The following is a 14,192-nucleotide window of genomic DNA, read 5'->3' on the forward strand; positions in this document are numbered from 1 at the left end:
GAGTCTCTAGGCCAAACTTTCCAACAGAAATTGCACTGTGTTAAATGTTCGGAAAAAGTCAAAAGCCCAAGGCAGTATAAGTTCCTCAACTAAGTTCATTCAACAATTGTCAGTGACAACAGCTCACTCATAGGAGCACAAGAACCAAACTGACTGGACAACACGATAATAATGCCAACCATGAACTGACCGTTGGCAGTTGAAAGAGCATGCGCTTACTTGCCATTATAATGCCCGTCTACCAACGCTTCTGCGATTGGTTAGAACGCGCCTTGTAACATAAAGTGTAAACCCAATACATAACACTCCTCCCCCCAACTTCCTAACAAAAAGAACAAACATAGTCATCAAGCTGGGATCGTCGGCAGTTCCTGTGCCAAAGTTCCTCTGGTACCCACTGTCGTGAGTGGAGCAGTCAGCGAGGCCAGCTCCGAAAGGGTCACTGCCGATGGAGCCACTGAGAATTCTGGCCTGAGGTCACCCTGCTGGGGTAACTCAGTCACCAGCAACCCATCTGGTTCCACCCTAGCCTGAGCACAGAATCTCTGAAGTGCCCATTTCTCTGTCCTCTGGTTCCGCTTGAAGTTCCATGTTTGGACGTGCCCTGGCTCTGATCTGGTCGAGGTGTCTCTTCCAAACCAGTCCCCCCTCATAGGAAACCAGACTTGTACAGCGGGCAATGATCCAGGGACCCAACCCTGTCCGGGCCATAGTTTTGGACGTACACAGTGTCCCTGGGAGAGAACCCTCTTGGAGCCCCTGCACCACAATGGATGGCAGTTGATCAAGAGCCCAGTCAGGGTCCTTACGATCAAGGAGGGTAATGAGCCTCCTCCCCATAAGCAGCTCACCATGCTCCGGCCAGTCACTGCACTTGGCGTAATGTGTTGGGCCAATAAGAACTCCGCTAACAGAGAGTCCAGTCTCCATGCACTATGCGCCTAAGCACATCTTTGGTAGTATGGACCATGCATTCAGCTTGGCCGTTAGTGGCTGGGTGAAAAAGAGTGGAACGAGCGTGGCGGATTCCATTCTTTGTTACAAATTCTTTTAATTCCGCCAATGCAAAAGCAGTCCCATTATCACTCACCAGTGTGTCTGGCAAGCTGTGTATCGCAAATAGCTTCCTGAGCGTGTTTATAGTAGTGGACACGGTTGAGGTCAGCACCACCTCGAGCCACTTGGACTGAGAATCGACCACTATTAGGAAGTGTTGGCCCTGAAAAGGCCCCGTGAAATCCACCTGCACCCGAGACCATAGGGACTGTGTGGACTTCCAGGACTGTACTGGTGCTTTGGATGGATCCGGCCGGGAGACCTGGCAGGGCTCGCAATGTTTCACCCAGCCCTCTTATCTCCGCATCTATGCCCTCGGGTGAGACATGTGCAGCCCTTCTAAAACTTTTTTCCTTAATGGGGGGGGCGTGGACTATGACACGACTACCCCATAACACGCATCCTCGGTGAGTAGACAGCTCGTCCTTGCGGGCTGTGTAGCATGAAAATTCTGGACCCGGCTTCCCGGGCCACCCCCTCCCCACCCAGTCCAAGACACAAGACAACAGCCTATCCTTCGTGGTTGCGGCGGCAGTGTCCTTCAGATGCAAGGGCTGGTCCGGCCACAGGATCTGGTGGACAGGAGCAAGGTCAGGGCCGCTCTCCAACAACAGCAAGCGGCTGAGTGCATCTGCGTGACCCATGGCTTTCCCGGGTTGGTGCTGTAGCGAGTATTGGTAACTGGCCAGGAAAATGGACCAGCGCAATACTTGTGGTGAAAGCATCTGGGGTGTCTTGCGGTCGGGCGCAAATAGTCCCAGGAGTGGTTTGTAGTCGGTAACAATAGTGAAAGGCCGACCATAAAGAAAGTCATGAAACTTTTTGACTCTCTTAACTATTGCCAAACCCTCCTTGTTGATCTGGGAGTAGTTGTGCTCTACCACGACGTGAGAGTTTGGGAGAAGTAAGCCACTGGGACTTCCCTCCTGTCCGGAAGCTGGTGGCGCAGTACTGCGCCCACTCCATAAGGGGAAGCGTCACAAACCAGCACCACCGGAAGCTTTTCATCGAAGTGTGCTAACACTGAGTTGGACACAAGCAAGTCTTTGACCCCTCGGAAGGCCTTGGCCTGTTGAGGGCCCCAGACCCACCTTTTTGTCCAAGAGCCTGTGCAAAGGCTCAGCTACAGCTGCCTTGTGCGGCAGGAACGCGTGGTAACAATTAAGAAGTCCCAAAAAGGCTTGTAACTCTGCCTTGCTCTTTTGGTCTGGGGCGTTGCAAATGGCACACACTTTGTCCTCTGCTGGATGGAGGCCGTCCGTGTCAACCTGGAACCCCAAGAAATCCACACTGCTCACTCCCAACAGGCACTTTTTCTGTTTTACCTTAAGTCCTGCCACCTGGAAGCATTGGAGCACTATCCGTAATCTGGCGGCAAAGTCCTCTCTCAATGATGCAGCGATCAGCACATCGTTGAAAAATGGTGTGACTCTAGGGATGCCTTTAAGGAGGCGGTCCATTAGGCTCTGAAATAACCCTGGTAAAGTAAAGGTAAAGGGACCCCTGACCATTAGGTCCAGTGGTGACCGATTCTGGGGTTGTGGCCACGCTAACTCCAAACTGTCGGCATTTGACCCTGAAAGCACCCCTATGAGCCACAATTGTCTGGGCATCTGCAGTGGCCTTGTCAACAGTTAGCTGTTGATAAGCTTGCATTAAATCCAGCTTCCCGAAGATCTTGGCTCCAGCCAGGGTTGCCTAACACGTGACTCACCACCGGAACCGGCTACGCATGGTCCTGTAAGGCCCAGTTCAGAGTGCATTTGTAATTGCCACGGATACGGTCTGAGCTTCCAGCTTAACCGGTGTGACGATTGGGGTTTCCCAGGTTCCCGAAGCTCTAGGACCCCTTGAGCGACTAAGCAATCAAGCTCCTCATCAATCTTGGGTTTAAGAGCAAACGGGACTCTACGGCCCTTGACCCGAATGGGTTGTACCATGGGGTTGAGCCATAGGGAAATCGGGGGTCTGTTGTATAGGCCCAGGGTTCCATCGAAGACTGATGGAAGCTCCTGGTAGATCGATTTGAAATCTGCCCCTGGGGAAATCTGATTAAGCCCTGAAATACCTAAGCCTAACGGCCCAAACCATGCTGGGCCTAGAAGGCTAGTGAATGGGCCTTCAGTTATGATGAGGTTCAAATTCTTTGTGTATTTCTTAAAATATTCCTTGAATGTGCCCATCCCCTTCAGCTAGATTCTTTTTCTGTGGAAGTCCCACAGTACTATGGGGGCTGGGCGGAGGGGAGGACCGCCGTTAGGGCAAAGCTCTTTCAGAGTCTTAGCAGATATTATGGAGTAGGATGAGCTCCAACTCCATAGTGCACGAGGTTCCCTCTATCTTGAGTTGTACCCTAAGCTTATTGGACCCTGGGGACAGAAGTTGAAGTACCCTGGCTGGAGAGGTGGACTGTAACTCCTCTATGTAGGCCTTGTGGACACGTTGCTTGGGTCGTGCTCCAGAGGTCTTGGAGCGGCAGACTCAACCAATGTGCCTAGTTTTCCCACAGCAGCAACATGTGGCGTCACGAAACCTGCATGTCCGACAAGGTGCGTCAGATGACCGCTGGTTCAATGATGCACTCTTAGCTTGGGAACGTGGTGTCAGTTGGATTGGTCCGAAGCTTGGTGGACATCCTCATTGTGGGAATCTATGGCAGACAACCGGTCTCGCTGGATGTGGTGAGTTCTCCTTTCGGTACGTGGGCTGTGGGCCGCCTCGTGGGCGTTATCCTTCTGAAAGGCCGTGGTCATATTCATTGCTTCCATCATCGTGATTGCCAGCAGCTTGCGGCAGAGGCGGATATCTCGCGTGCACCAGTGAACCTTTTGAGAAGTCGTTCCTTGATGTCAGTGAAATGACAACACATCACAATTCCCGGAGCGCTGCGATGTATTCACTTGCTGACTCTTGCATTTGTTGCTCTCTGTGTGCAAAGTCGTAGCAGCGGTGGTTCTTAGTTGGCTGAGGCGCAAGGTGTCTTGTCATAGCCTGTGTCAGCTCATCAAAAGTGCATGCCTCTATGTCCCTGAGTGTCATCAGATCTTCCAATAGAGTGATGGTGGAACTTCCCAGCACTGTCAGTAGCACATCCACCTTGTCTGCCTCCCTAGTGAAGCCTTGTAGTCAGACATAGCTCCTTACTCGGCAGAGCCACTGCGGCCATTCCGCAGGATGGCTCATATTGAAGTCTAGTGGTGGCCGACTATGCCTGGTAGCCATCCTCGGATCTGGAGCAGTCGCTTGTGCAATTGTGGGTGGTTTCGAAGACGCAGCACGTGCGGGGTCTCGTTTCCAGGGATATTTGCTGAGTCCAGCGTTGCAGTGAGGTCGCGCTTACTGCGAGGCGACAGGTGATGGTGCTGCGGTGTGGTCTTAGGCCTCTGGCAGCCGGCAAGAAGTCATCAACATCCCATCCTCATCGCCAGTTGGCAGTTGAAAGAGCATGCGCTTACTTGCCATTAGAACGTTCGTCTACCAACGCTCATACGATTGGTTAGAACGCGGCTTGTAACATAAAATGTGTTAAACCCAATACATAACACACTGAAAGCAAAGGAAACAATGCAAAATCTCTTGAGTTCCATAAGAAGGTAAGAAGAGTCTGCTGGATCAGGCCAGTGGCCCATCTAGTCCAACAGATGCCTGTGGAAAACCTGCAAACAGGATCCGATCTCAAGAGCCTCTCCGGCAGCTGACCTTCAGAAACATCTGCCTCTAAGTGTGGACTCTCAGCACAGTTGTCGTGACTAGTAGCCCTCAATAGCCCTCTCCTCCGTGAATTTGTCTCGCTCTCTCTTAAAGCCATCTAGTTTGGTGGCCATCACTGCCTCCTTGGGGACCAAGTACCATAGCTGAACTGAGTACTGCTTGAAGAAGCACCTTCCTTCTTTTTATCTGTCCTGAACCTTCAACGTTCAGTTGCATTAGATGTCCACGACTTCCAGTGCTTTTTATCTCTAGCACTTTCGTGAAAGCCTGGCCTGGTATATGGCAGCTCTCTTGCCATCTATCCCATTAGTGTCTATTCCAAGGGTGCCTAACCTGAAACCCTCCCGAATATGTTGGCTTCAAACTCCCATCAGTCCCACCCAGCATAGTTAACTGCAGAGATGTTGTGGTTCAGCAAATTCTGGAGAGCCACAGGTTCCTCATCCCTGGTTTATGGCAGTGGCTTTTCAGGGTCTCGGGCCCAGAGAGGTCTTCTCACATTGCCTGCTCCCCCCACAAAGATCCTCTTAAATTGAGATCCCAGGGACCTGTGGTCTTCTGAACGTTGCAAGCATGTGCTCTACCACTGTGCTCACTGTGGATGAGACTGTGCTCTCTGGTTATGTACCATCCAAGCCAGGTGTGAATGAGACCAGAAGTGACATACCATAGAATCATAGAATCATAGAGTTGGAAGAGACCACAAGGGCCATCGAGTCCAACCCCCTGCCAAGCAGGAAACACCATCGGAGCACTCCTGACATATGGTTGTCAAGCCTCTGCTTCAAGACCTCCAAAGAAGGAGACTCCACCACACTCCTTGGCAGCAAATTCCACTGTCGAACAGCTCTTACTGTCAGGAAGTTCTTCCTAATGTTTAGGTGGAATCTTCTTTCTTGTAGTTTGGATCCATATATCTCTGTTCTTTTCCTTTATAGTGGAAGCTCTGTAGTGTGGCAAACTTATTTCAGGGGAAATGTTTTCATCTTCCCACTGAGGGAGACCAGGCAGGGAACTATGGCTGAGAGACAGCCTGGCTTGTGAGCAGTATATACGGAATGAAGCCCACAGAGGAGGGGGAATACTAAGGAACCAAGAAGTCTCTCATGCTGGCCAGTCAACTCCTCCCAAACCTTTGTCTCTCATCCTTTAGCACACAGTACAGTCATCCTATTAAGTTTCAATCACCCTCAGGGCCTTGAACTTTTGCCCTTGTGCACAAAGGCTAGGTTTCTGAGGACTAGGTTGGGTATAGCTCTGGAAGCAATTGCATGGCATTGAGCAGCGTGATCTGAAGTCATCTATCTGCCTTTCCCTCATGCCTGTCACTTGTGCAGCGAAGAGGCGTTTGCAAAACACAAGTGAGTATGATGCCCAATGTTGGCAATATATTGTGTGACTGAAGAATCTTTAAGTTCAAATGTGTGGAAATGCATACAAAGCAGGAGGGTTATATATACGGGTGTTTTTCGGTCAACTGGGCGTAGGCTGAAGGCATGTGGTGCACACAGCAAACTGCTGAGGTTAAGTTGTTCTGAGTCTAGTCAGCGCCTGGATTGCAGACTTAACTGGGAATCCTGTGTGAATGCCATTTTGAGTTTCACGGAAGAGAGGAGGATATAGTAACTGGGACCTGGGGGAAAGTTGCAGTGTGGTGTTCAGGTTGCCTGCCAGCTAGTCACTCTTTCCCTTGAAACTCTAATATCCCCCAAAATTATATTAGTTTATTTTGGGATCTTCAGGTTTACAAACAACAACAAAGAGAACAATTAAGATACAGTGGTACCTCGGGTTAAGTACTTAATTCGTTCTGGAGGTCTGTACTTAACCTGAAACTGTTCTTTAGCTAATGGGGCCTCCTGCTGCCGCCGCGCCGCCAGAACACGATTTCTGTTCGCATCCTGAAGCAAAGTTCTTAACCTGAAGCACTATTTCTGAGTTAGCGGAGTCTGTAACCTGAAGCGTATGTAACCTGCGGTACCACTGTATAATCAATGAATCCCCTTTGACTTCCCTCCTCCCCTTTTGTGGATCCTTACGCCAACATTTTCTCCTGCATCATGTCTGTTACTCGGGTGGTTACTGCTCCAGTTTGCCCAGGGGAGAAGCAACTTGGATGAGGAGAAAGCCATGAAGGAAGTGTGATGGCCACAACCCAGAGCCAGGTGTAAACTTTTCTGTCATGGAGAATCAAGCCTACAGTTGCACCAGCACACATGTGCGCTGTGGGGTGGGGTAGGGAGACTGAACACAGCCAATACATATGTTACAAAGAGAAGTGGGAATAGAGTCACACTTGCTTGGCATCTAAATGGAGTCCCGCTATTTCGATTGTGCGTCCCCAGCCAGTGCTAAAATATTTCTATGTGTGCTGTCTCCTGCTGGGAAAGTTTAGGGATCAGTCCCTGGGTGGTTTTGAAAGTCTAAGCAAATGAAATAAGAATGTGCATTTCGCCCCCAGATAAGAGTACAAAGTTGTGCATTTGGGACGGGCTGCACAACTCGGTGGCTGAACACTTATTTTTCATGCAGAATACCTCAGCCTCTGGCATCTCTAGGTGGGGCTGAAACCTTGGAGAGCCTCTGATAGCCATTATGTAGGATCTGCAGCCCTTGGGTGAGGGGCCACTGGCATCAGGAATCTTGAGTGCTCTGGGCGCAAGCCACAAAATGGCTGCCATTAGGTTGGCTGGCCGGGCATAACACAAAATGGCTGCCACACCTAAAAGAGCAGAAAAAGAGATGGGCCCACAGAATTGTGCCAGCATTGGCAACTGCCCCATCAATGCACCTGCATCAGACACTGCCATGCCCCCCTCCCATAGAGAAGCCCTTTGCTCTTCTCCATTCAAAGGGTGGGTGGGTGTCCAATTCTGGCCTTCAGTGTAATGTAAGAATGCTTAAGGGTCTGTAGTTCGATGTAGGAGAGGCCGAGCCAGCAAAAGAGGTACTACTGACCAGGAAGAACAAGTAGCCTCTTGTGTGTGGTGGATTTTTGAGGGGGTATATTGTTTTGCACGAGGTACTGGCAGGCACACTGGCATCTCCAGGTTACATGCTGGCATGTTGGCATGAAGCAGCTTCATGTAATTAGTATGCCCCCCCCGAAGTCATACTGCTGCCCTGCCTTCCCCTACATGGCGCATGGGTATCCAGAGCCAGAGAATCTACACATGCCACTGGCTGCCTATACCTGCAGAGCACCGGCTACATGCATAGGTGCCCTGTTCTCAGATGCCCCCCTCCAGCTGTGAATGTCAGAGGGCAGAACCAGGAGACATGGCGGGCTGTAGCCTCATTGCCCATTCAGCACATCTGAAGAGAGGCTTCTCTCTCGGCGTATCACGTGGAGTGTGAATCCTGGGAAAGCCGTGTTCTTCCTTTATGTTCCACAGTTCGCTATCTGACAGGCCGTGAGCCAGATTTGCTAAGGAAACAATTTCACCTGATCTGTTGTAACTCTACTACCCCCTTTTAATCCAGTCACGAAAAGGTAATTGCTTCCATTTTTCATGTGAAAGAAAACTGCCACCCAAAGCTGACATTTAAATCATGCTTCTCTTTTCGGGTTCTCTTACGTCATGCTCCCTGCTGGTTGCTACTCGGTATTTTATTATAGTCTAACTGCTGCAGAAGAAGAAAACAATCCAGGGTTGGAATCGGAGGTTAGCATCACTGGCAGGACCGGCCCTACCGTTAGGGCAGAGCAAAGCAACCTCAGGCAACAAGTGCTGGGCAGTAGGTAGTGGTAGTTTGGTGTGGGAGGGCAGAGTTATGTGTGCCATGTAGCCTGCCCTGTGCCCCCTCACCTAGTCCTGCAGGTGCAGGGGTGGCAGCCAGTGCTGAAGTGAGATTCAGCTGCCAGTCTTGACAGCTTCTGGGCAAGGAATGACAGGGCAGGGTGTCGTGCCCTGCTTTGTCTCGGGCGGCAAAATGCATTGGACTGGCCCGGATTACTGGGCACTGGCATGAGGCCGACACGCCACCCAGTGGGCCTGCTGCCGACCCCTGGAATCTCCAAGCCCTTTGCCTTGCTATCACCTGCCCCCTCTGAACACGGGAGCTATGACAAGTGAGAAGGAGCAACCAGAACAGCAGCATCCTTCTCCATCTGCCCTGCGCTCCCCCTCTGGGTGGAGGTGCAAAGTGGGCTTGGAGGAAGAAGGGAAACGGGTGGATGGAGGGCTCATCTTGCACAAGCGCCATCCAATACCTGGAGACAACACTGGCACAGCCTTGGTCATTCCCATTCTGTGCACAGCTCCGAACAGGCTGGCGCTATGCTGAAGTCTCAGGAGTGATAATGGACGAAAGCAGAGGAGTCTGTGATGCACTTGGGGCTGCCTGTTACTGTGGCCACAGAGCTTGCCAGTCTCAGCACCCAATCCTGCTGCATCGGTGGAGAAGCCATTGCTCTTTGGCATCATGGAGGAGAAGGGGAGCAAGCTGACAACATTGATGGGGAGAGACAGAGTGCCTTTCCTCCCCCCCCCCTACCCCCAGCCTGAGCTGGAGCCTGCCTCTGGTTTCTCACCAGTTCTGGGCTCATCCATCTTGCATTGTCTCTGGGCAGAGGAGGGGGAAGCGCCCATAATCCCATTAAATGCCGCCAGCCCGTCTTCGGCTCATCACAGCAACCAGGGCTGGTATGTCAATATGGAGGGGGGCAGCCAGAGCCCTGGAATGACAATGGGGGCAGCAACACAGCAGGGGAAATAGCTGGCATGCCTATCCCGTCACCGGGGGCACCCAGCCTGCCTTCTGGAGGCACCGTTCCAGAGCGCTCTTAAGCACCATTCCCAGTCTGGGCCTGCTTAGCCAAGTGGTCTACAGCGCCATCCAGATGCCGCAAAGCCGTGGTCTCTGAGGGCGGGGCAAGTTAGCTGGCAGGGGTGTGGGGCTACAGTATTCGGATGACGCAGGCTGCCAACTTTTTAGCTGGCCACCGAAGCTGTGCTGCTCAGAGCAGCTTGATATGCACAGATCACTGTCTCCACATGCTCTGGGAAACTTCCTTGCTGGGCTTCTGCATATCAAGTTGAAAGAGTCCAAGAGCAGGCCGAGCTGTTCTCTCTTTACTCTTCCTTCCTTCCTTCCTTCCTTCCTTCCTTCCTTCCTTCCTTCCTTCCTTCCTTCCTTCCTTCCTTCCTTCCATCCATCCCCAGGCATGACTGGAAGAGCAGTAGGTTTTAAGTAAGGATCCTGGGATCCCTGGTGAGGGAGGAGTGGATTTGTGGGAATGCCTGAACGCCAGTTATCCTCGCCCATCTGTGTATCTCTAGACTGGCGTGGGGAGTATGGCTTTGACAATGCCTGGAAGCCAACAGGCCTGGGTGTTTTGTAAAAGGATGGGTTACAACACAGGTAAGCCCACCTGACACAACTACTTGGGTGTATGTGCATTGCACACCTGGTAGACTGCTACCTTTCATAGTTCATAAGGAGTTTTTCCCAAGGGGACAAAAATGCTCTTGGGCTGCAGAGTGCCCTTCAAATGTAGCCAGATAAAGTCAATAAAGCACCGTGAGCTAGTTCCTTGTGATTCATGCTGGATGCATTCCAGTGGGACGACAAACCTGTCTTGTCAGGGACTGGGATGGCTAGAGGGAAGGGACGTCACTTATGCCTTTAGATTGAATAACCTCGGGGTGCTTATTTTCCGGGGTGGGGGGTGGGGGTGGAAAGAGGATTTGTGACGTTTTGCTGCCACACAGTGGTGACAGCAATGTACTGCACCTTTGCAAAATCTGCATTTTGTAATTTATAAGAATTTTGTAATTTATAAGAATGCCTCTGCACTGCCACTATTTTGCTTTGTTGCTTAGTCGTGCCCGACTCTTCGTGGCCCCATGGACCAGAGCACGCCAGGCACCCCTTCAACTTTAAAGGCACATCCAAACTGGTGTGGGGTGTGTTTCCTGCAACATGTCATTGACACAATAATAATGCATTAATGGTGGATATATACTAGAATGTCCACACATTGTTCTGTGTTCTTAGTTGCTCTGCAAAGCTTCCCCAATGCCACTGCATTAATGTGATACAGAGGGGCACTCTTGCACAACAAAAGCAGGTTGGATGGCGGCTAACAGATTGAGGTTAAATCCTGACAAGACAGAAGTACTGTTTTGGGGGGACAGGAGGCGGGCAGGTGTGGAGGATTCCCTGGTTCTGAATGGGGTAACTGTGCCCCTGAAGGACCAGGTGTGCAGCCTGGGAGTCATTTTGGACTCACAGCTGTCCATGGAGGCGCAGGTTAACTCTGTGTCCAGGGCAGCTGTCTACCAGCTCCACCTGGTACGCAGGCTAAGACCCTACCTCCCCGTGGACTGTCTCGCCAGAGTGGTGCATGCTCTAGTTATCTCACGCTTGGACTACTGCAACGCGCTCTACGCGGGGCTACCTTTGAAGGTGACCCGGAAACTGCAATTAATCCAGAATGCGGCAGCTAGACTGGTGACAGGGAGTGGCCGCCGGGACCACATAACACCGGTCCTGAGAGATCTGCACTGGCTCCCAGTACGTTTCCGAGCATGATTCAAAGTGTTGGTGCTGACCTTTAAAGCCCTAAACGGCCTCGGTCCTGTATACCTGAAGGAGCGTCTCCACCCCCATCGTTCAGCCCGGACACTGAGATCCAGTGCCGAGGGCCTTCTGGCGGTTCCGTCATTGCGAGAAGTGAGGCTACAGGGAACCAGGCAGAGGGCCTTCTCGGTAGTGGCGCCCGCCCTGTGGAACGCCCTCCCATCAGATGTCAAAGAGATAAAGAATTACCTGACATTCAGAAGACATCTTAAGGCAGCCCTGTTCAGGGAAGTTTTTAATATGTAATGCTGTACTGTTTTTAACACTGATTGGGAGCCGCCCAGAGTGGCTGGGGAAACTCAGCCAGATGGGCGGGGTATAAATAATAAATTATTATTATTATTATTATTATTATTGTTGTTGTTGTTGTTGTCCCAAAAAATAAAAATGATCTCTGGACATTTGTGCTATAAAAAAAGGTTACATGATTTCAGCAGGAAGCTACAGGACGTGCACCAATGAGAGGCAAAGGAGTATGTCCACCCCAAAACTTCCCCAGGCACAGACTGTATTGAAAGTGGGATCATGTATAATATTATTATCATGAATGCACAGTTATTTCATCTAGCTCCATACTGCTAATACTGAGGGACAGCAGCAGTCCAGGATTTCGGACAGGGTCTCTTCCATTCCTACCTTGAGATGTCAAGGACTGAACTTGGGATCTTCTGAATGCAAAATGTACTCTACCACTGAGGTATGTGCCTAGGTCACATGTGCTTGCAAACACAGATTTATTGTCCTCCTCCCATGCCCCTCTCTGTACATTTTCAAATGTACACTTAAACATTTTAAGCCGCCCAAATAGATTCAAAGCCATGGGACGTCCCTCCAGTTGAATCAATATAGTTCTGAGCAAGCTTGTGCAAACAAAAGTCACTAGGTTCAGTTTTGAACAAGTTAATACAATACATAAGCTGATGGCAATTTAAAATGAAAGCTCTCTCATTAGCTACATGCCAATGGCTTATAAGAGTGCCTTGTGCTGTTTAGCTTTCTCTTCCACAAAATTGTACAGTGGTACCTTGGGTTACAAACACTTCAGGTTACAGACTCCGCTAACCCGGAAGTAGTACCTCGGGTTAAGAACTTTACCTCAGGATGAGAACAGAAATCGCGCGGTGGCCGTGCGGCGGCAGCGGAAGATCCCATTAGCTAAAGTGTTACCTCAGGTTAAGAACGGTTTCAGGTTAAGAATGGACCTCCGGAACAAATTAAGTTTGTAACCAGAGGTACCACTGTACTTTGTTCTGTGATTGGGGGCAGTGACCATGTTCATGTTAAGATGAATCCTGGGATTCCGGTGACTCCAGAGTTTTCAGACTTTGGTGCTGGCCCCTAGAAATTAGGAAAACATACAGGGCTGCTGCTGAAGAATGCAACGTATTTTCCCCCTAGTCATTAACAGTTTGTTACAACAGCTGTTCCTCTACTGCCTGGGTTCACTTTGAAATCCAGACTTGTCTTTGCCTTCTTCTAGAAATGTGAAATTACACACATTGGTGGATTACATCTGTTTTGTTTAGACCAAACACCACCAATACTAGATCTTTCCTCATCTTCGAGAAGTCCCCTTATCTTTTTTGGCAACTGCTCTTGCAGCAAGCTCAAGGTGACAGTCTCTGCTGATAGGAAATGGCAGGCATGTTTGCTTTCCACGTCAGCTTTAATAACAGGCAAAGCTACCTGTGAAAGCAAATGCCTGAGAATTGTCCAGTCCTTTCCATTCCATATGGTCAAAGAACCCTGTAGCTGAATGTGTGTAATGGTCTAAAGATTTTCTGCAGTCAGACACATCTTAACTGCAAGTTGAGGTGTCTCTGTGTATTCCTTTTATTTTTAATTGATTTTAATTCGTTTTGCTACATCAAACATTAAAACAAACAAAAGAAACATACATAACACATACACATAAAAAAGAAATACATAAAAAAGAGAAATAATAATAACGAAAACAAAAGAAAAAACATCTCCTAACGTAAGATACCAACAAATAAACTTACATTTACTAAATAACACACAACACTGATTGACTTCCCTTCATCTCGGTTTCAGAATATATTATATGATTTTTTATCTGCAGTTTCTTTTCCTCAAAAAACTCTTTACATCACAAGTGTTACGTCACACCTGTGATTTTTAAATTTTTAACCTGTTTCCATGTATGTCATAAATTTATTCCATTCTTTGTTAAACTTTATATCTTTTTGATTTCTTATTTTCTGTGTCATTTTTGCCAATTCTAAATAATCAAATAGTTTGGATTGCCACTCGTTTATAGTTGGCATTTTTGATGTCTTCCAATTCTGCGCTATTAGAGTTCTGGCAGCCACTGTTGCGTACTGAAAGAGTGTTTGATCTTCCTTTTTGATTTCCTCTCCAATTATCTCTGTGTATTCCAAGTTGTGTGCTAGTGCCCACATTGCTTGTACCACCATCAGTTTGTGTACACATCTGCACATGCATTTGCAAGTGTGCAAATAAACATTATATCCATTTTGGTAGGCTTCTTCATATCTGGGCTAGAGGTTGAATCATTAGGGGCAACGGACAGGCTTCTGCGCTTTTCATTACGGTGCACAAACAGCCTTTGGGCAGGCAGAGCTTGTTCTGCAGGATATGCAAAGCTGCAGGTGTACACATTACTTTTTGGAAACAATTAGTAAAAGTTCAGAAGTCCCATGTTCTCCTTCCCACCTGGCCACTCCAGTGCACATCTGTGCATATTCACAACCATTATAATTATTCACTGCCAGTGTGTAAAGCACTAGACAAGCAACATAGACAGGTCTCTGCGCCCACAGAGCTTACAGCTTAAAACAGTGAAGAAACAATAGGGC

The sequence above is a fragment of the Podarcis melisellensis genome (assembly GCF_964234715.1).
Source record: "Podarcis melisellensis genome assembly, chromosome: 2".
NCBI lineage: Eukaryota > Metazoa > Chordata > Lepidosauria > Squamata > Lacertidae > Podarcis > Podarcis melisellensis.